This window comes from Wyeomyia smithii, chromosome 2 (genome assembly GCF_029784165.1).
Source record: "Wyeomyia smithii strain HCP4-BCI-WySm-NY-G18 chromosome 2, ASM2978416v1, whole genome shotgun sequence".
NCBI classification, from domain to species: Eukaryota; Metazoa; Arthropoda; class Insecta; order Diptera; family Culicidae; genus Wyeomyia; species Wyeomyia smithii.
The window spans coordinates 67137765-67161917 of NC_073695.1; the positions used below are offsets into that span (position 1 = coordinate 67137765).

A 24153-nucleotide genomic window follows, 5' to 3' on the forward strand; every position below is an offset into this window, starting at 1 on the left:
CAGAATCATATGCCTTGCAATTTAAAATATGCTATTGGACCTATATAAGAGCCTGTTTCGGCCGAAGCCGCTCATAATAGTCCTAGACAGCGACAACAGCAGTCGTCTTCCCTTAACAGCAGCACTAGCAGTGCAGTGGATACCAGCGATAGCGGAAAGCGGCCACACCTGTGGCGTAGCAATGGATAGCGCACTAGTTGCAGCGGATTCCAGCAACGATAGCAGCTGGGCCAGCTGATGCAGGGACAGTGGATACCAATGGCAGCGTATAGCGGCCCCAACTGTGGCATGGCTATGGATAGCGCACTAGTTGCAGCGGATCTCAGCATCGATAGCGGCTGATGCAGTGAGGCACTTTAGTGAAATGCAGTCTCTGTGCGATAGTGGGCACTAGTAAATGCATTCAATGAAAAGTTGACTCATTTTGACAACACGTGAGCCGTTTAGTTTTGAGTGTCAAATCAGCTTTTCACTGTTTTCTTTTATCGCAAGGAATACTTTATTGGCACTGTCAGTGATAACGCCAAGATGTGATCGGAAGATATCGTCGGTTTCGTGCAACACTGGCACAATTCAAAAATCATAGTTTCGAGAAAAACGCGTTTGAAAATTTTTATCGAAAATTTATTTTTCGATTTCCAAGAAAAGTTTGTTAGTTTAAGATTATTAATCCTCATTTAACACTTTTAGGTCTATTATGGGCATATTATGAGCCCATTGTCCAAGTTAAAACCTCATTTTTATTAACTTTATGGAGAAATTTTGATTATTGCAGCAAAGGCACTTCTACTCATAACTCTGGATTTTTTGGGAATTTCGAAACGAGATTTCGTGGGATGAAACTTAACTAGATTTCGCATCGTTTTCCATCAAAAACTCAAAAATGCAAAATTTTGAGTTGTGCCAGTGTTGCACGAAGCCGACGATATCTTCCGATCACATCTTGGCGTTATCACTGACAGTGCCAATAAAGTATTCCTTGCGATAAAAGAAAACAGTGAAAAGCTGATTTCACACTCCTTTTCAGGACGAAATAAAAACCCGTTGATTGAAGAGTTAATATTTTCCCTTGAGTTAATTAACATTTTTAAATTTGTGAATGTTATAAATTTTACTTTATCTCCGTGTCTCAGAACGTACTGAATTATCTCTTCCTTCCTTCAACAGGACATCCGAAAAACATCCATTATATGCATAAAAATTACTTTTTCGCATAACCAAAATTTAAAAATTGTCAAGCCCCAATCATAACGAGCAACTTAGTATATTATTGAAAATTATCAATCCTTTAAAATTCGATTGATAGTCAACGTTTATTTACTAGAAAAAATGACTGACACGCAAGCAGCCGGGTTATCTTTCTTGTAAAAGTATTCTACTTCAACCTTGCGGTCGTGGCTTTGCACACAACCCTCCTGTAATTTCTTGACTAAATACTTTTGAATTTCGAAAATGAGCAGTTTTGAATTCAAAAATTAATATTTATCAATTCAAAAACTTGATAGCTCCATAATCTAAATCTGTGTATGTTTTAATTCTAAAACTGTTTAGTTTTAGATTTAATACATGGACAATTTTTTACACTAAAACTGATTGTTTTCTAACTAAATGAGTTTTAATGAGTGCAAAAGTGAGTTCAATTGTATACATCATAAAGAATAATAATTACCCAGTTTTTGCTCATGCTGTAGTTACACAATTTTGAATAAATACGAAGTTGCTCATTTTTCGAGTTTCATTTTCTGGAAATGAATTGTTTTCTAGTCATTTTTGTCGAGTGTGCCGCCGCATTTTGTCGAGTGTGCCGCCGCAAAAACGAGTTCGATATAAGTAACCTGCTTTGATTGTTCTTTGAATACACACATTTACCGCATTTGCCCCATTATCGACCATTGTGAATAATTTGTGACATTTCGGAAGGATGAACCCTTTAATGCTTCTTACTGTGAATGAACACTGTACACAGTACAGAGACCGGTTTTGTTTACTCCACGCACACACAGTTTGATTTTCTGCTTTTCTTGTTGCTGCTTCGCGAAAACCGGTTTTATGTTGCGCATGTGTGCATTAAGCCATTCATTGCGTCCATTCGTTCTCCGTAGTGTTGTATTCGTATGAATCGAAGTGAAGGAAGGCATAAATAAACGAAAACGTATACGTTGAACCCGGCAAGCACTACGCGCGCATAAGAAACTGCGTGTAGGACATATAAGCAAAATTAAAAATATTTACATTCTGCTGTTTCTTTCCTTTTCTCACTGCAGTGGCAGCACACTCGCAGCCTGCTGCATATGCGGATGGCTGCAGAGGGTAATGAAAATGAACACGAGAAAAAAAAAAGCAAAAAGAGAGCTCTCTTCTATCGTGTTCAGCCGTATAGTAGCGTATTGTCGGGTTATGCTTCTCCATCCCTGCTTGAGTCAGTTCAGTATCGAGTGAGCATTTTCTGTGGTTTGAACGGTTTGTTTCAACGCTGATCGGTGTTTCGTTCGTTGAATGCGCAAACGGTTTTCGCTCTGTCTAGAAATAAAGGTCTGTTTAATGAAGCTTTCAACAGTGAACAATTACAGTGTTTTTGTGAGTAATTACTTCTAACTTTAATTATTGATCAGTGTTAAAAAGTACGGAAAAAATAAAAGTTCCCAATTGTGATTATTCGCCGTTTTTTAACTAGTGAAACTGCAGAATAAGCAAAGCAAAGCCACAAAACGGAGTGAAAAATAAACCCTCACAAGTTGCTGTTTGCTGGATGGTGATTTTTTTTCTTTTATCTGACACAGAAGGCGGATAGTGTGAGAAACACGAAAAACGGGTGGCTTGATCGAGAAGCAGGAATAAAGAATACAAAAAATAATATACACACACAGGAGAGATGAAGAAGTGACGGGCACAAGTGTAGAGAATCGGTACGCCTGAATCATGATAAATCGATCCGAGCATGCGCACCTGAGAAAACGAGTGAATTTATTCCACTGAATCCGCGCCTACACAATCGATTGCGCGGGATTAACAAAAAATATATATACAAAACGTGTTTTGATTATTGTTGTAACTGAATGCATGTGCATGTGATGCTTGTTTTTGGTGCGTTTCCCTGTACTTCGATTCGCAGGAAGTTTACATTATTCCTCAGTGGCCTTAACTTGAGAGTGTAAGAAAAGTTAAAACGTCAAGCTCAGGGAAGTTCTAAAGTGATAGAAAAGTGTAATGTTCCAGTGATCAAACGGAAAGCTGTGCTGAATATTCATAACACCAAATACGGTTGAAATCTGCTAGTGAAAATACGCTTTTTCTGTCGAAAAAAGTTTACATTGATTTACAAATCGCTGGACGTCATAGAAGGCAATAGCTGAGTCGACTGGAGCTAAGCAGCAAAACAAAAATTGGTGAGTTGTCGTTAGTTGCTATTTTTAAAAATGAAAAAAAAAAAATCTAAACAAGCCTATAAACCGCATAAATGCGGATACAAACTGTTCAAAAATCGTTTCATGTTTTGTTATATTCATACATTTTTTAAAAATTGCTGCAAGTAGTAGCGGAAGCTCGATTCTTCACCGTTTTCACTCATTTTAACATAATTTCAAAATAAAAGTCGCTAATACATATTTAGCGACCATTCAAAACATTGGAAAGCCTATATAGATCAGATAGAAAACACTCGAGTTAGGTTCATACAAATTTTATCCGGAGGAAATCTCCTAAAAGTGCATAGTCAAAGCTAAAGGAATGGAACAAAAGTACACAATTTAACACTGACCATCCCCCAATTTAGATTTAATTTTAATGCTTATACAAGAAGTGTTGAGCCGTTTTATTTTTTATCCCGAATTAACCAAAAATACTCGGAAATGCTCCTAGCAACAATAAAACTTTTGGTGAAAAGTCCAGGTTGCAGAAATGAAAATACCAATTTTTTATTAAAGTTTATGTCATTTTTCACAATAATTATATTCTAATGATGTTCAATGATTGAAAAAATTATCCTTAATCAAAAAGCTTATGATGGTTTAACCGGTAAATTCATTCGTTTTCTAGTTATTACGGTTTTAAGTTGAAAAATTGAAAAGTGCATTAAATTCACACTTCACACAGGGTCGAATTTTTTTTTCAATTTTATTTTTTCTCGAAACTTGACATTATTCACAAACTTTTAATTAAAAGACCTGGATGGAAAAATGAAAAACAAATTTTTACTAAAAAGTTAGGTTTTAAACAATTTTCCAAATTTTAATTATGTAGAGAAAAATCAAATTCCAATGATGCAGCTTAATGTTGATAGTAATTTCAAATCATAAAGCTCTTGATTGTAAAATTTCTATACGCATTCGTTTTTGGGGTATTTGAACTCTAAGTCAGGGAATTTCCAGTTTTCTATGAGATTACCCTTTTTTGTTCAGGAGTTATGGTTATGTTCACATTCACGGAGATTAATTTGCATGAGTAGAATAATTCAAAGAATGAAAACTATTTCTTCATTATTCATCCAATCTTCTTGTTTTCGAAAAAAAAGTGGTATATTGACCGTTCTTTTCAATAAATTTCTGTTTGATGCTGGTGAACCACATCATTGGAACTTTATTTTTCTATACATAATTGAAATTTGTAAAATTGAGTAAAACTTTTTAGTAAAAATTGGTTTTTCATATCCCCATTCAGAAAATTTCACACAAAAAAAACAATTTTTTTGCGTGTTTTTTTACAAAGTTACAGTTATTTGTTCTTTACAATTTCTCTCAAACATTGTTTCTGTACTTTCAAAGGTTTCTGAGCTACTTTACTTTTCTTGCTTGGAAAATGCATACGTCCGTTTAGAATATTACTCTTGAGTCTAAAAAATTCTTCCACCTGTGAAAAATACGCAGTTTGCTATGCCAAATACATATGCATAGGTTCATTCAAATCTTCAAATGTTTGACTGATTGGTATTAATCAAACTCTGCAGTTACTATCCTCTTACATACATGATCCTACTGATAAGAGCCTCTTTACGATGTTTTTTTTAATCAGTGTTTGAAAAATATCTTCGATTTCGTGCAACTCTAGTACGACTAAATATTTTACGTTTTTGAGTTTTTTATTTGTAGGGAGTCCTTGGTATTTTCCTTGTCTGATTTCAGGAGTTAAGATATCATCAAATTGAATTCATAGAACATAAACATTCTTCTAGTCATTCCTGATTTTCCTCAATGAGTTGGATAATAAGTTCCACAAATTGAGAACAACCGTTCACCCAATCAATTTGCACACAATTGTACCCACTAACCGCTAAGGTTCGTTAGGAAATTGTTATTACTCCTTCATTAAAAATTTTTCCAAGAGGACGGAATACAATTCCGTTGAAACAGTCGGTATATTATCTCAAAACCCTATCGTATTTGCTTTAGAAAAACGCACCTGATTATCTCTCACTTTGATGAAACACACAGAGTATCCAACAGAAACCGGCTCTATTCCGATTGATTGACTTCCTGTCAGTCGGAGCAGTAGCTAGAAGGCTCTCCAGTTCCGCCTAGAGGCTTAAGAATCTGCCCCAACCAGGACGCCACTCGCAGGCTTAGTCATTTACCTGTACCCTTTATAACGGATTGCTGCGAAAACCGGTCGCGTGATTCGATCTGGCTGCGATTGAAAGAAAACAACTCCGTGCACAGGATGTCGGTCTTATTTTTACATACGTTCTAGTCAACCAGAATCCATGTGTGTAGGTACTTGCAAAGACCATCACCTCATTAGTAAGCTGATTGTGTTGAAAGTTGACGCCAAGTAGTTCTTCGTTAAGAGCAAATAAAAATTTTATTTCGCAAACGTTTAAATAAACCAATAGGTTTGAGCTGCCTTCGAATGGGCAGCTTTTTTTTGAGAATCATCCCATTTGATGGTCCACTCACGATCAAGATTGGAGGTGTTCCGTCAGCGTCGGTAGCGTCGGCACAAAGTTCAACGCCTATTCTGATTGTTCTGTAAGTTTTCTCGTTTATGTTTCTTCGCTCAATAGCCACAGAGTACGCACGATGAACAACTACCCACGACTGCTGGACGATCTAATAATGGCTCCGAAGTAGCAACTTAGCTAGGATGATAATGGCCCCTATGCTACTGCCCCGAGGAGTCGGTTTGCCTTGTGCCCGGTCGCTCTTCGCTTTCTCGTTATAGTAATTATCTCTTACATTAAATCAGAGAACATGATTATTATAAAATAAAATGCGATATAAATTATCGTAGAAGCGTAGACGCGATGGGTCCCAAATGGCTTGTCCCGTATCTCCACAATAAAAACCAGATCGATCGTCGAGGCCGATCGCCCTGGCAGATTCCGACGGACGGACAGCGCTGTGAGTGATGGAATGGTTGGCGAAGACTAAGTGTCCCATTTAAATCCGTTCGTCCGATGCGAAGAGAAATGAAAGTGGAGAAAAAGAAACTCGAAGCCTGCCTACCATGGCCACCAGATTTGCGTCGCTCAGGCGGTGTAATTCTTACGTTCGGTAGCCTGCCTTTCGAAAGGCTGGCCACGGCTGACGATGGATGTGCCTATTAGACGCGGGCCTGTCACATATGTGCCGCTTTTATGTGTGTGAAAGCTTCTCCGTGATCCTCGGGGGAAGAACTAGCGGGCAACAGGTGAGCCAGCAGTGGGGGAAACAGCGGAAACATGTTTTCTAGTTTCTGGTTCCCTCTTTCGCTGCGTGTCGGTCGCATCGGAGCTTCAGCCGTGTGCTCAAATCGATGTTCTTAAATCGTATTAAAATTTATACCATCGTTGTACCCGTCAACCACTGCTCCATTGTATGCTGTGTTGATAACATATGAATAAATAGTTGCCTACTCAGGGCAGATTTAAAGTTTTCAAAGTGTCTCCTTCTCGCTGTTGATTTCTCCCGTTCCATTATATTCATGTTTCAATTTATATGCCGGTGTGGCCTGGCGGGTTGACTGCTGCAGCGGCAGCAGCAGCAGTAGAAATCGACTATCTACGCTACTTGATGAAGTAGGATGTAATCTGGCAGGAAGGCAGGCAAGAGATCGTTTATCTGAACGAACGACAACGATAGTACAGATAGCAGCACATCGCGGTGACAACGCGAAACAGGAACAAAGAAGGCATTGAACCGGACAAAGATTGTTTTTCATTCGAACCGAGCGAAGCCCGCGCCATTTTTAGATGGCTGCTGAGCCTTCTTTGATGTTAGGCTGTCATCTGACTGATCGGGAAGGAATTCTCTACGGCATGAGAAAATTTTTTGCAACCTTATTGACTGCACCAGAGGAAATCCGCCAATGATTTTTCAATAGGTTGGAGTTAAAACCCCTCCTGAATAGGAATCCTGCGCACGGCTATGTCTAGCCTTATTTGAGACAGTAACTAAACGACTAAAGTTTTTGTTAACTCTCTTGAAAAAAAAAACTCAAATAAGTTCCCGTGGCCTTTTACAAATCCATCGATCTAATTTCAGTACGCCATTACACTGCCATTATCGGAAATGCATCCCTAACTGCTCGTACGTCAAACGCCGCCAGCATCAGCTTGGTGAAGCTGTTGGATTTTCCCGGTTAAACTTATTCGCGAATCAGCAACTGACGAACAGACGGATGATGGGTGATGGTAGATTTAATCAAACCTTCCCGAATCGCAAGGGGGCGCAGGCAAAGGGAGGGTGCATTAAATGTTCCTACCTAGCTAGAGCTAGAGCTGTTGGGCGAAAAACCCACGCGCGCTTAATGTAAACAACTATTCCTGCGCCCCAGCGAAGCGCATGCGAACCTACTCTGCAAGTGGTCTATTTCCTCGCACATGCATGAACTCGGCTCATCTCGGTGCCAAACGAGAAAACTTCTCAAATTACCCCGATATGTCTAGGGGTTTTTATAAATATAAAGCAGTAAGGAGATTTTTTCGTATTTCTATCTCCGTTTTAGAATTTTAGTTGCAAAGCATGGCACACAGACGGCGAGACGAAAATCCTGAACGAAAACATTTTTTGGCGAGCTCTTTGCAACGCTTGTAAATCGCCTCATCGCATAGGAACGCAACAGCCGGTCTCGACTCAGACTGACACAGACTGGCGGTGTGCAGAGATGTGTCGCCCACAAGAGGGATTTTCCTGATTGAAAACGTAAATGATTTTCTTTCTCTGTTGATTGCACTCTACGAGGACGCCTTTGTTTGCCAATTTTAAACTCATATTGCCGAGATAGCTTGGAAAGCGGGCGAAAACCGAAACTGCCTTGGTGAAGCAATGTTTCGAGAAAATGGAGTTTTTTGCATACTGCATACTCTTCTAAATTCTATTACAGAGATAGGAACTTTAGAGACCAAATGCCGAAAAAAAGCGACCAAAAGAGACCGAAGAGCAACCGTGACAATAGAGAAAATTTATGAAAAAGGAATTTAGACTAGGAAGCGAAAAAAATCTATTAATTTGTGAACAAGGCTAAATCAGGAAATAAAACGAGTGTATTAAAAAAGGCAATATAAACGTATAACAGGATGCCCCTTAAATTCAATTTTCGATTTCTCGCTTTTTCCTGGTTTTCTTGGCAGTATTTCTTAAATTTAACCGTTGGGTGTAACTCATAAGTTTTGTCTTCTCAAAAAAAATCTCCTTGCAAAATTTGACCTCGATTAGATTCCGGGAAGGAGAGCCTCCCAGTCAAGGATGTCATGTAGAAAACCTCATGTAGTTTTCGACGAGTTTTCTACGTAGAATACCTCTGGTAGAATACCTAACCAGAAACGAGTATTCTACGACTATTCTACGAAAACCTGCAAAGAGATTTTTGTGGTAAATTACATGAAGAATAATCGGAATTTAAGTTTAAAAACACTATTTATTCTTAATTGTGATGATTACTTTGTGTGAATTGAGAACGAATTTTACATTTAAAATCGTTGCTTTTAATCTCCGTCGATTGAATTTGTTTTTGATGTGTTTCATAAGTTTTTGGATTAGAAATACCTCCTGGTTGCAAAATATTCTAGGGCTTTCTAGCCAGTACAAACAACAAACCTAGGTATGTTCAATTTTATCTTCGAAACTTTATATGAATTTGTAAATTAAATTAATTAGCAATTCAGAACCCAAAAATTACGTAATTACTTAACTCAGAACTGAGTAATACTGTACCCAAAAAGTGAGTAACAATCACTCAGTTTTTAAAACGCCTTGTTTCTCAATTATGCGTATTTACGGAGTTACTCAGATTATCAGTTGTTTCACTTTTTACGAAAATGCGTCAAATATTACTCATTTTAGAGTTATTTTGCCCAAGGGTGTAAAGAATTCTTCCTGCAACCATTTAAAGTTGCATGGAATTTTTGGTGGGCTTTTTTATATATGCCAGGGGAACCATGAACCATTGAGATGTTGGGTACGCTCTAAATATATGAGATTTGACAGCGGTAGCATAGTTCCGTAGAAATCAGGCCTTAGATGCGCTTTTGCTGTTGCACTAATTTTGTATGTGACGTATATTATGCGATTTTGCTTTCATTAACATTTTCGGATGACAACAAATATGTTGTTGAACCGTGAATTATGATTGAAATTATTGAGTTAAAACTTAGTTTGCTTTTTTGAGTTTCTTTATCATTGCTTGTTTCGCCATAATCACAAAATAGTCCGGAAAAACACTTTCTTGCCTTTTTCGTGTTATTTTTTTTGTTAGATTGATTCTCCCGTTACTTAAATACACCTAATCAGCGCAGCGAATGGCATTTTATGGTTCATACTGTGAATTTTCGAGTGTTTGAGAGTTTTCTACTTGCAAGAGGTTTTCTACCGTAGAAAACGTAGAGTACAGTTTTCTACGTAGATTACTTACGAGTCCCGAAAAATCGCGTAGAATACCATCCCTGCTCCGAGTGGTCCAAGTTTTACTTGTTTTACCGATGAAAATATGCACATTAAACTGTCGGATTTTTTATGTCAGATGTCTTAGAATTGAATGAATCGTCGAGATCTGTTGTTACCTCAAAACATTTATTTTTTGCGAAGAACTTTGATATCTTGGAACTCACCAAATTCTAGATCTGAGGATAAAAGAATGTACAGGTCGGACTCGATTATATACAGACTCGATTATATATGATTCGATTATATATAAAATTGTACATAATCGAATCATAAATTTTTTTTTTTCAATTTTAAATATAACTTACCTAAAGCAACAATGTCGTATAGGGATCGTCCAAAAATACGTAACGCTTAGGGGGAGGTAGAGATCTGACAAAACGTCGCAATCAATTTAGATGGGGCCGGATTTAGAAGCTGGGGGGCCCGGGGCAAATTTGTTTGTGAGGCCCTCTTTTCTTGAAACATTTTGAGGTAACGTTCTGGAAGGTGACGAGCAAAAAAAAAGGTCGCCCTTGGACTAGGGGGGCCCCTTCAATCGGGAGGCCCGGGGCATTTGCCCCCTTTGCCCCCCCCCCCCCCCCTCAAATCCGGGCCTGCATGCTAGACAAAGTGATGAGGGTTTTCCGGAAGTCCAATGTTTATGTCACGTTAAATTTGAATGGACCCTAATATTACTATTTCATTGTTAAGGTTGAGGTGATAGAGAATGACTCTTTCCAAATACTTATTTTTATGAAGTTGAAATCTATACTGGTGAGCAAAAATTTAAATAAATTAAAGGCAATGTTTTTAGTTAATCTACTATCTACCCAATACGCAAGTCGCTAATCTAGCTAATCTACCATCTACCCAATACACATCACGCAGTGCAAGTTGCAATACACGCCGTGTAGTGTTTCTATGCAAAAGTGGCACCCGTGCAGCACGGTGTAGTGTTCTTGCCATGGCTGACTGCAATAACATAAAGAATAACTACGAAATCTATACATACATATATTTTTGTAAGAAGGGTTTTTTGCGACTTTAAGGGTGTTAGTCAAAAAAATTCTACTTATTTATTTAAAAACAACAAAAGATGTAAGCAAAATAAACGAAATTTTTTTTTCTGATTCGATTATATATACATATATTTTTGTAAGAAAGGTTATTTGCGACTTTAAGGGGGTTAGTCAAAAAAATCCTATTTATTTATTCAAAAACAATAAAATATTTATGCAAAATAAACAAAAAAAAATTTATTCTGATTCGATTATATACAGGATTCGATTATATATAGTGAAAATTTTTCGGAGACTGTATATAATCGAGTCCCACCTGTATTAGCAATTTTTTCAAGGTCCGTAAATTAATTTAAACAAACACTCTGAATAAACGATTTACAAAAAACATTTTCCTAAACAATCTGAGAAAAACTCGATTTTTCCCAAAGATCCGCGTAATAAACCACGGAAATTCTGAGATCCGCGTTAAAAAAGACGCGTAAATCACCTAAATCGCGCCAAAAATAATTAACATTTTTTTTAATAATAGCTTTAAAAAAGACAGAGTAAGTCTTTACTTCGACAAGAATATTCATCATTCCAACTTACCCTTTGCACTAAGTAAAATAGACACTTTTCTCTCATGTGTCAGAGTCCTCCCGATATGAATTGTTGGCTTCAGTTTTGGTACAGACAAGCAGACGTGCCACTCGATGACGATTTCTTCTACCGGAAAAATAAGGTTTTTTTTCTCGAAATTTTGTTGTGGTGCTATAAGCAAGCGTTCAAACTCATTAGTAAAAGCAAAAACCGTTTTTACGAAAATTAGTTAGAAAGTCTTTCTTTTTCAGGATATTTTCTTAAATTGTATCGTCCGTCCTTTTTACGATGTCATTTCCTGTTGCACAACTGATACGCCTTCCAAGATCGGCTGCTAATTTAAACGAGAAATGGAAAAAGAGACTTTTAGGTGAAAATAGACCATTTTAGAAGAGAAAAGAGACTTAAGAGGCCTTTCGTTGAAAAAAGAAACTTTTTAGAGACAAGCTCTTAATCAGAGACCAAGTCTCCAAAAAGTAACCTGCTACCAGCCCTGCGTAATTATTCAATTTCTATCGACAAAAAATTGTAAGAAATTATTTGAGTGAACTCATAAAATTATCATAAGAAAACGTGAACTTCAGACGAATTTTATAAAAACTCATAGATCTTTAAAACTTGCATATTCCGTTAAGTTTCATAGAATTTAGAGATCTTCAACTTTGTCGAAAACTGCAAAGCTCTGGTGTGCAAGGAAAGAAGTTGGCATCGCAACGCCAGCTTCACGGCTGAATTCCGAACTAATTTAAACATCCAAATTGAAGTGCCAACTATAGCAAGAAAGTTTGTAGAAGATCGGATACCGATTGGTTAAACCTTGAGAGCGCTAAAACTTCGTTCTGCTAGATTTCATTCCTGGCTCAGTGTGCAATGGTTTTTTCTAATCAATAATAGTATATTTGACACGGCACGGAAGTGTGCAAAGGTTGTTATTATACTGTTCCATATGTTATCTCATTCATTTAAAAAGCTGATACTTTAGTAACAAAGGTTGATACTAGTAGAATAATTTTTGTTATTTTAACTCCTAACGAGATCAAAATAAAAACACATCCTGAAATGTTTTTCTCAGAAGAAACTAACTGCTTCTGTTACATTTTTGTTTTGTCTCTCTGATCGAGAACACTCCCTTTGAGAAGAGGGAGAGGTCTCAAACTTTCATAAGGACCTTTCCTGGCCCCAAAAACCCCCACATACAAATTTTCACGCCGATCGATTCTTTCATCCCCAAGTCTATGCGGATAACTACATCCGCAGCGAGTTTCTGAAGGATCCTTGCATAAGCATCAATATGCTTATCAACAGGGCAAATCTACAGAAACCGCTCTGCATTGCGTAGTGACGAAGATCGAAAAAACGCATTTCTTGACATTGAGGGAGCCTTTCATAACACGTCCTTTGCATCAATTCACAGGGCTCTTTTTTTGTAAGATTTGGACCACTGCGACCATTGTTTTGATCTTTTGTGGTATTCACAGGGCTCTTCAAAATAAAGGAGTCTATAATACTACAATGGGCTGGATTCAAGCAAGGCTTTCGAGCAGGAAGATCACAGCTGCATTGGGAGATACGTCTGTCACAGTTGAGGCAGTAAAAGGGTGTCCTCAGGGAGGAGTTCTCTCTCCACAGCTATGGTCACTGATGGTAGACGCTCTTCTCACTAAGCTATCGCAGCTAGGCTACGAAGTCATTGGTTATGACTTGACGGATTCCTTACTGGGGAAAATGTGATGCAACTCTTTCTAGTCGAATACGAACGGCTCTCATCATCACCTCCCAGTGGTGCATTCAATCACTCCTCCACTATTGAATGGGGTCTGACTGAGTTTCACCAATGAGACCAAATACCTTGGAATCATTCTGGATAAAAAGCTGGATTGGACTGCTCAACTAGATTACTCTATCAATAAGGCGACTTCAGCGATCTGGGCTTACAGTACCACTGTTCGGCAAGACCTGGGGGTTAAAACCATAATTAGCACTCTGGTCTTACGTCTTCATTGCACAGTGGTCCAATAGGGCAACGGAAAAGCATTGGAATCATGATTTCACTAGCCCCTTTTTAACCTTTACGCCCTTGAAGTTAGCGAGAAAATAAGCTAAATTATTATATAACTTAGTTAGGAAAAGTCCTGGAGATGTATGGTCTTTGGCAAAAATGTGTGTTTTGTGTGCCCTAACAATTCCTCCGAACAACACTTTCGTGTAAAATTAGATGCATTTTGAAAATTAAGTACAAAAAAATAAATTTAAGTATGTTCCATATATTATACTTTATAACTTTGTACCGAATGAAGATAGAATTTGTTCAACAAAGTTTCATATTTGCAAATTTTCTACAACTTTTATGAAATAACCGTTCCTCTATCTTTTAACACAAAAAAGTTAGTTTTTTCTTTTTTTATTATAGTAAACTGTTCAAAATTTTTGATAAATTGCAATTATGCGGGCCATTCATGCGAAAATTGTTTCGTAGACACTATTAAGCTAGGATGAAGGTGAAAAGGGCTATGAAATTAAGTTCCACTTTTTGCCTTATGCTACTTTGGGTACCCGGACATTGTGGAATCGAGGGATATGCACATACCGACAGCCTAGCAAGACAAGGATCTGCTCAGCAATTCATTGAACCGGAACCGTTTCTGGGTACCTCCATATCCGCCATTAAAGGGGAACTAAGTACATGGGAAAAGCTAGAAATAGCATCTCATTGGCAACGTGCCGTAGCAACGTAGAAAAACTAAACAGTTTATCTACCTCGACCTTGCGCTTACCAAATGGCTACTTAGTTTAACTCGTAGTGAACTACGCATCATCACGGGACTCCTCACCGGACCTTGTCCCGTTCTCTATTATTTAAAGAAAATCGGCAAAGTCCCAACCAACAATTGCCGCTTCTGAAACGCTGAACCTGAGAGCTCAGCGCATTTACTCTGCTGTTGAGGAGCTCTTGCTTCATCGAGGTTCAACTTCTTCGGAAGTTACCTCTCAACTCCATACCAGGTATGGAGCACCAATTCCAAAACAGTCACTGGTTTGATCAACCATATTGGTCCTCAATTAAATCGATGCTTTCGAGCTCCTGTAGTCCGTGTAAAGCAATCGGGGCCAGCCTCAAAAGACAATCACTCCTGTCGTAGTGGCACTTCTGCCCAATGCCCTTCAGGCATACAAAAAAAGTCTGTATGAATTTTTTTTTATATATATATATATATATATATATATATATATATATATATATATATATATATATATATATATATATATATATATATATATATATATATATATATATATATATATATATATATATATATATATATATATATATATATATAGATTTCTTCTGACGATAGTATATTAATGAAGCCAGTATTTTGAGAGTAAATGAAAGAAGTCTATTTTGAGCTAACATTTGGGCAGTTCTCCAGTCTGTGTAATAGCTATCTCTTTCGTGTTTTCTACAAAGTTTTGTGTTTGGATGATATATGCTCGACATTGTTGACTTCTAAAAGCTCAAGTTTTTTAGATATTCAAAAAAAAAACTAATTTTAGAGACTGGTCGGATATGGAACGATATACAGTAGGTTTCCATTTTTTGCATGTTCCGTTTTTAGCACACTTCGATTTTGGCAATAGAAGGGTTCCGTTTTCGGAAACATTTTATAGTACCTACATAGTATACAATAATTTATACAACAAACTGACCTGATTTTGACTCCCGTTCTAGGTTGAAACTGAAAACATCTTACGCCTGATGATTTCTAGCGAGCATACTACCAACACTATTGATGTGCCGTAGACATATGCTACGATAAAATTTCTTCGCGGGGTCTTCTTGTCTTCTTTTTTCTGTTTGTTCTCGTGCAAAGTACATATCTTCAAAACAAGGGAAGTCCGCGTAACTGAAACTCATTTTTTTTGCTCACACGTTTATTTGACACGGCACAATACAAATTAATGTTTTACGGAGCCAATTAAGTCTCATTCCTTATGGTCTAAAATATCTTTTAAGCTAAAGGCAAATTTTTTATCCTCGCTGCCGTTTACGAGCTGAAACTGAATCTATTACTAAAACTAACATGGTTTTTTTTTATCCGAGATTCGTTTCGCTGTTGAATGAGCACTTTGATGCTCTCCAAATAGCTATAAACAAGTAGCATGTATGGCAAGTTTCGCTGAGCGAGGATATCACGAACTGGCACATAGGGCTGTATTCCTCGGGCTCTGAGGGTATCCAAAAGTAGAGATCTGGCGCCGCGGAATTCAGCACACACCCAAACCACGTGTTCAATGTCTTGATACCCACAAACGCAGGAGATGTGCATCTAATCCGTAGTGGTTGGACATAATCCGAGACATCATGCGAATGAAATTTCGTCCTACATCCAACCCCCGAAACCAAGGTTTGGTGGAAACCTTGGGGATGATGCTGTGTAGCCACCTCCCCAGTTCTCCCTTATCCCACGAGGCCTGCCAGTTGATAAGTGTATTCTGACGTGAAAATTTTAAAAATTCATTGTAGGCAATTGGTCTGTTGTAAATATCACCGTTTGTTGCGCCCACTTTAGCCAAAGTGTCCGCTTTTTCATTGCCCGGAATGAAACAATGAGAAGGAACCCACACTAAGGTAATCTGAGAAGATTTTTCGGATAAAGCTTGTAGGAGGCGGTAAAATTATTGTTGAAGATACCGAAGCCAGTGGACCCGTTGAGAAGTGATCCATCAGTATAAAACACATTGTCGCAGTTGATGTTTTCATATTTGTTATAAAATATTTTAGGGATCTGCTGCACGCGTAAATGATCCGGGATTCCACGAGTTTCTTCCATCATGGATGTATCGAAAAACACACTAGAAACAGAAGTATCTAATAGATTCACACGATTGGAGGTGTATAAGGAAGGATTTATACTTTGAGACATGTGATTGAAATACACAGTCATGAAACGGGTTTGAGAATTAAGTTCAACTAGCCTATCGAAATTTTCAATTACCAAGGGGTTCAAAACCTCACATTTGATGAGAATACGAGAAGTCAGATCCTAAAAGAGGTCTTTTAATGGGAGAACGCCCGCCAAAACTTCCAAACTCATCGTATGGGTCGAATGCATGCAACCTAAGGCAATACGCAAACAACGATACTGCAATCGTTCCAGCTTGATTAAATGGGTGTTTGTAGCGGAGCGGAAGCAGAAACACCCGTACTCAAGCACCGATAATATCCTTGTTTGGTAAAGCCTTATGAGGTCTCCTGGGTGGGCGCCCCACCATGATCCAGTAATTGTCCGGAGAAAATTTACTCGCTGTTGACATTTTTTCATCAAATACCGAACGTGACATCCCCAGGTATACTGAAACTCATTTGAATTGATCATTATTTTGATTCACGAAAAGATATTTTGTGGTACGTCTGTTTATCTATGTTCCAACCTTAAATCTTTAATTTTATTAAATTCAAAATAACATAGAATAACTGTAAGTTTTAATTATTTTCACATATTTTTTTTTTATTTCATTTCGGTAACATGTTGAGAACTGTTAGTGAACTGATAATGAAAGTCATTATTGATTGTGGATGATAAAAAACCATTTCCAACCCAGAAATTATTCAACAAACAATTTTTGGGTTAGATTTTGACAGCACGAAACTAACAGAAACAATCAATAACCAAACACCTCCAAGCTGAGTACCAATATCGTCGAGTTCTGTGGCTAAACTCTGATCGAAGAGCTACGATTAAGTAACCATTTTCATCAAAATAAATCACATAGCGGTTTGTGCAGGCAATCGCCGATTAGCCGATCGTTTCTCGACGGCGCAATAATCGAGCAAATTGTGGCTATTTAGTCGTTTCACTCTTTCCCCGGGCGTGCAGGACGTGGTCAAAATCGTAAACAGTGTATGAATTATTGCTCAGAGTTAGTTTCCCCGGCTTAGAGTGCGCCATGTTTTGTTTAGTTTTTTTTTTTGAGCCGCAGCATGCTTTGCGTTTGGCGCAGGTGGCAAACCGACCTACCGATTCGGAGGCCCCAGCAGTGACCATTTGAAATTGTTAGTTTAAACACGTTTCCGCGTTTGGTATTACCCTGCGGGTACCGGGACGCTCCGATGGTCACATCTTCTCGGTGATGTTCTTCTGCTAGCTAGCCGGCTACCTGTTGCAGAAGCGAGACGACATCGCGTCAGCGTCGATCAAACACGAACCGCTTCTCCACTGCCGTTTCCAGCTTAGTTGGTGGAGAATAAATGTGAAAGACGATGGATGCATTTCTCGCAGAGAAAAGTTATTGTTTGTTTATTTATGTCTGGTGAAAGAGTAGAATTCTAAAAACAGGTACTCGGACCCGCGCTGGTAGGCGCAAATGAGGGTAAAAAATTTGGCTGTGATTTTTTGTTTCACTTCCTTCACCCGTGCAAACGTGATGTTTTACCGCTGACCAAACTGGCCGTGGGGAGTAATACGACAACAAGTAAATGAGGTGCATTTATGTCAGAAACCATCTGTCCTGTTGTAACGGATTCGGATGTTTAAGTGATTTTGATTAGCATTAGCGTTCTAATGAAGCTTTCAAATAATTTCTGCGTTTCATGACTGATCACGACGTACGACGCTCGAGCTCTTTTTTCTCTACTCCCAAGATTATGTGCAGCTGAATCTAAACACGATTTACTAATGTTTAGGATTATAAAATGCACACAATTACGAAAATTGCTGTTTGTTTAGATTTCCGCGTGGCGTCCCCGTTTTCTTGCTGGTACGCAGACCGAATCTAGATGCACTTGGCATGATGTTCGGTAAACACAGGCGGGACATGGAAAGCAAAACAAGAAAGCCTCCCAGTGTAAACAGGTATCTTTCCATATCAACAACGCGAATGCAAAAGATTAAAACTGCCTCGGTTTGAGAAAGAAAAAAAAAAGAGATAAAATATGGCAAAACTGGTATACAACATGATCGCTTACGTCACCTTTGGCGTATGAGTCTGTCTCTGTACTGGACGGAATGTGAATGCATGCAGAACATACCCAACATACACCTACCTTACCATTTGTGCGCAAATAGAGTACAAGCGACACCATTTAGCGTTAGCCAGGTTTGCTCTAGATTTGAACTGCTTAATTTTTTCTCGTTTTCTCAGCATAGGGAGTGCCACACATATACACATTTATCTCGCCCAGCTCAATCGCGAGCCTACTTCAGTTTTAGAGTCGTAAAACTGAGATTAACATTTTCCAGCGCCCTGGTTCGATTAAATGGAGCAACGACGATCCACACAAGCTGGCTTGTGAGGCCTAGAAGTGTTGTAGATTTTAAATTACAGATAAAAGCTTTTGTAGCTCATCATCGCTGGTGGGAATCTTTTTTCTGTTGGGATATGAATATTTAAAGTCGTTTACACCCGTAGGGTGGGTTTCGTGGCAGAAAGGCGCAGTCCGAGTCCCGAACCGAGGATATGAAGATGCCAAACCTTTCTGGAAAAATTAAGGTGTATCGGATGGTTAATGGTTTCTGACTTGCTTCGGGGGCCGTTGTCGCCATAATCACCGCACCCCGAAGAGGCGTAATCATTGGCAGCATCTTTCGCCAGTGTCGTGTATGTGCTCTTGTATGCGACGGTGGTTACCAGGAGGACAGTGGATTGCGCAAAACGGTGGCCTCGACGGGGAAGTTTAAAAACCAAACTTGCTGCGAATCTGATCCTCAGTAGGTATACGGCTGCATTTGCGCGGCGCGCTGCTCGGTGCTAGCGGGAACAGGTTTTTACGCTCGTTGTGCCGATTCCACGGATTCCCAGTTGTGCTTTGATTGGAGTTTTGAAAGTCGACTGTGACTGCTGCTGGTGGTTGCTTATAAATAAAATCGATATTACCTTAATCCCTGTAACCGGTTTTCCGCTTACAAGCTCACCACGGGCTCTCGAGTGCTCACCAGAGTTGGGTCGATTCGAGAGGTAGCTCCCGCAGGGCTGTTGTTGGGCTCTCGTTTGTTTCCAGTACTTCTCCCTTGATGCCTTACTTAAATTTTGGTTTCGCCTTTGGGCTTTATAACTTACCAACTTATTACTTTTATTTCCTCAATAATGTTATGTGTAGCGAGTGCTAGGTTCTCATGAACTTGAGCGGAAATGGTTTTTCATCGGTCAATTCGATGAAATAAAGTAGAGCTTGCTGTGAAAATTAAATTGATCTTTATTTAATCATCAATCACAACAGTGATCACCAGTAACATTGACTTTTAATAAAAGGCTAACAAGGTGATGAAAGATATTCCACTCGAAAAAAAATATCAATTTTATGCGGCAATGTTGCCAAATGTGTTATTTTTGTATTTAAAAAATTAAATTGCATTTTTCGCCAAATGAGTGCTTTCTGATTTTAAATTTCACAATTTCATCGTGTTCAAGAGAAAATTTTACATGAAAAAAACACCTATTACCCCGAGATATTATGAGCAAAACTCAAGCTACAGCAGTAGTACGTAAAAAAGTTAAATTTTCTTTGGTCTTAAGTTTTCAATATCTCCGGATATGTTTAATAAACGTACATTCCAGGTATTCATAAAAAATATCCTTTTATGGCGACAATGTTGCCAGATATGTTGTTTTTCCATTTGAAAAATTAAATTAAATTTTTTGGCTGATGAGAATACTTTTATTTCACTTTTGACAATTTCATCGCGATTCTTAGAAAATTTTACATGAAAAACACTTATCACTCATTAGTATTCTGAATAAAATTCTTAAAAATGCTGTAACTCAGCATTTTTAAGAAATTAAGTCAAATTTACTTTGATTTGTTTATAATTTAAATTCTTATTTTGCTTATATTTCTGTTATAATTTCGGACATTCTAGATGACGCAATATGAAGGAAATTTACCAAGGAATTCAGAAACTGCAGGATGATTGTTTCCTTACTGGATAATTTCAGGGGCTAATAGAGGGCCACATTTGATGAACAAAACTTTTCTACGCATATGCCCTAATGTTAATCTACTCAGAGTTATTCAGCTTCAAAGTTTTCTGAATACCCTTCCTTAAAGTGGCTCTTTACTTCAAATATATGCCACTCAGAGCAATTCTATGGATTTCATATCATTTCATTTTCATTTTGCGGTAGATGGTGGGTCAGTTGGAGCCAAGTCTGTCTGGGGCCCCAAACAATCCCAAACCCATCGGAAGTTATCTCCTGAATCAGCCTCTGAAAAATTCCTAACAATGAACCAATCACCCTGTATGTAAATGTTGACCGGAAGTGTTGCCAGCTGCTTGGTTAATAATGAAAAAATGTAGACATTCAAGTATCTGACAACTGGCAGTTCCGGTTTGAGTTTATATATTTTATGACTTCCTTGGATAATTTCCTCAAAAAAAAAAAAAAAAAAAAAAAAACAGAAATATTATCAAAATAAGAATAGAAATTATAAACAAATCAGATTAAATTTGACTTTCGCTCCTTAAAATGATGTAACTTGAGTTTTGCTCATAAAACCTCTGAGTGGTAAAGGTTTGTCCTATAAAATTTTCTTGGAAACACGATGAAATTTTCAAATTTGAAATAAAAATATTCTAATGCAATTTAAATTGATATTTTTTTTTGGATTCCTTGACTAATTTGCTTCAAAATTTATTACCTGGAATGTACATTGATATAACAAAACTGAAAAGGATAGGCAACACTACCGCCTAAAATTGATATTTTCTCTAGAATCCTTGACTGGTTTACTCCAAAAATCTAGACACTACGTTTTTGTAGCCATAGTTGAACGAAAATAATGTTTTTTTTTCACGGAAAGCGTTACTTTTATCAAAAAAGAGGGGAGTTTCACGGAGCGAGGGGTGACCCAAAGTTAGAATTTTTGCAGAGTGAACTTATATGAACAATTCCCCAAAGTTATAAGGTTTGTTTCATTTAGAATTTGGCCTCATACAATTTCCGTTTTCTCCATGAGAAAATAACGTACAAAATTTGTAAAAATATGTTTTTGCAGGTTTTTTATTTAACTTCAAGGAAAAAATACTAGAAAAAATATTTGTCTGCTATTCTGATGAATTCTCGAACTTTTCGTCGAATACCTCCTATCAATTCCTGCACAGTGGTAACATCAACCGTATCGGCCATTTTTTTTTTCACCACTTCGCCATATCAGATGATGTTTTGATTGATTTTCCACACTTCTTTAATTTACCCAATATCTTTCGATGAGACGAAACTGTGGGCAGTTTGGTGGATTAAGCCTTTTTTCGATAACATCAATATTACTCTGCTTGTAACATTTCAATACATCCCGGGCGTAGTGACAGCTAGCTTAAACTTAAACTTGTCCATTCACGGTTGCTTTAGTGATGAAAACTTTGAAGCCTCGGCGATCATTCCTCTAGACCATGTTGGGTTTTCAACGCAGGTGTGTACATTTTTTTTTTCGTCTCTCGCGTTCCATTTTGGATAACTTTTTAACGCGTGTACCAATCCTGACGAAATTTTCACCACTAACTAAACAAGCCTTCTAGATCAAAACGCTGTCATTAGTTTCTCGGTACGACAACTAAAGGCGCTGCAGTAGATAAAAGGAAACGGCCAAATACTGAGTGGAACAAACCTTAGTCAAATCTGAAAATGTCGTTGGTATGAGGTGTGCACACTTGAGATGGAATGATCCACAATAAAATTTTGAAATTCTAAACTATAAAAATGGACATATGAAATATTATATCTCGAATTAGGAAAATTTAAAAATTGAGATAGTAAATCAACAGTAAACAGTTCTAAACTGATTTATTAGAACTCTTAATAAGAAGTTGGAAACAAAAGATTCGACAACAAGAAAAAAATAGCAAGAAAAATGAAAAATCAGGAACGAATAATAATAAAAGAAATGATAGCCGATGATTGAAAAATAGAGGATAAAGGTCTCCAACCTGAAAACTGCATATACAATGCAAACTGCATGTACAATGTAGAATGAGAAATGACAAACGATCAACGAATAACGAAGAATGAATGATGACGTTTAAAAATATAATGAAGAAACGACGAAGAATAAAAAACTAAGAATGGAGGATGAGTAATGATGAAATCAATAATGAAGACTGAAGAATGAAAAGTATTAGAAATAAATGGAGAAAAAAATAAGAATAAAAATTTAAGAATGTCAAATGAACAACAACGTAAGTTTTACCCTAGAGCTCAAACAGAAGCAAAATGAAAGATTATATTTTTTTGACAGTTTCTGAACATTTTGGTGCCACTGGCCGCAGAATAATTGCATCAAAAGGCCGCAGAATGATTGCTCGCCGGGTTTGTCGTTTCTACGTTTGCTTACGGTCACTGGAGGACGAAAGTTGGAAAAAAAGATCGAAAGAAAGATAAGAAGTGAAAAATTTGAAATATTTAAGGAAGTGAAAAGGAAAAAAATGATGATGAAGAAATACGAATCAAACACAAGCGAAAAAATAAATGGTAACCAGGCAAATAAATATAAGTGGAAAAAATTCAATTGTAGAATTAGAAAATTCAGAAGAATAATAAAAATTAACCAAAAACTCAAATTTAAGACAGTAATTAAAAATTAAATGACAATAAAAGTGAAAGGTTGAAAAGGAAAACCCAAAAATAATCATGAAACAAAGCGTAAAAAGTGAATGGTTAAAAGCCTGCGAATACGGCTTGAAATATACGTTGGTGTTACTCTTTATATTGCACCGTTAAGTTTGGTAGTTCTTTAAATATCAATCGTCCTATTGAATGGAGTAATGCGTTCCAGCTAGATCAAACGAGTCACCTCCATTCGCGGAAGAACAATACGAGCGTGATCAGCACTGATCACTGCGCTACAATTATCGTCGCAAATTCAGCGAATGACGAGCTTAAAATGGCTCCAAGGAGACAGCCTGTAATTGCCAAGTTATGCAGATGTGAACAGCATTTTAATCGATGCTGTCTGTGCGGTACAAGGAATTATAACTGCGCGGCGCGCATACCAGGAACCCCCCGCACCCCCGTCCCGATATCGTGATGCGGGCAGCTTATTTGTTTACGATCGGAAAAGATCTGTCACGCAATCGTAAACCAAAGCTGCTGACGCCGATTGCAACGCAGTTACAGTATTTGTAATTAACTACGGCAGAATTAGAAATCTCGATTCATCAGCACGGTTGCCTGATGACGAAGTGTTAATCAGTATGCAATCAATGCTGACACCGATAGACCGTAAATTAATTTGACATTCTTGGCATTCTTTTGCAGCGCTTCCAAGTACACCCCGTGATGACATCTACGCGAGTGCAATTATTGTATTATGTTATTAAGCTACAACTGGACTGAAGTTTTCCGCTTCGTGAGATTATTCTCAGCGTAATTTTCAGTGAAATCATCACAAAGTTCGCAGCGATCTTCGTGTTACGCAAGTCGATTGCTGCTCGAGAGCAGCTTAACGAGTTTCTGGCGTTTATTCTGCTACATCAAAAGTATGGTTCTCGATCGGCCACAAGAGTTTCGGCAGTTTCGTCTCAACCTGGTCATCTTTTCCCGAATGGCGCAGTCGAAAACAGCAATCTATCATTAGACGAATTCACCGCTCTCGACTTTATTGGAGAGAAGTGAGGAAGATCTTGAAATACCTTCTAGTGTTGTACTAGAGTAAGCGCTCTTTAGGACGGGGTCTCGTCTCTTGTGTGGTGGTTCGGAAACCGTCCGACAGATCGGAACGATTGCTG

General features: G+C 37.9%; 1 protein-coding gene across 4 annotated transcripts in view; it reads left to right on the top strand.

Annotated features, from left to right (window-relative positions):
• The first annotated feature begins 2414 nt into the window (after positions 1-2414).
• Positions 2415-24153, top strand: part of LOC129721769 (semaphorin-1A) — a 202125-nt gene continuing 180386 nt past the window's right edge. For 3 of the 4 annotated variants that reach the window (XR_008727488.1, XM_055674698.1, XM_055674696.1), the window contains exon 1: positions 2415-3386. The gene's annotated coding sequence lies outside the window, so the exon portion shown is untranslated. The remainder of the gene's footprint in view (positions 3387-24153) is intronic. The other variant, XM_055674700.1, reaches the window with a different exon arrangement.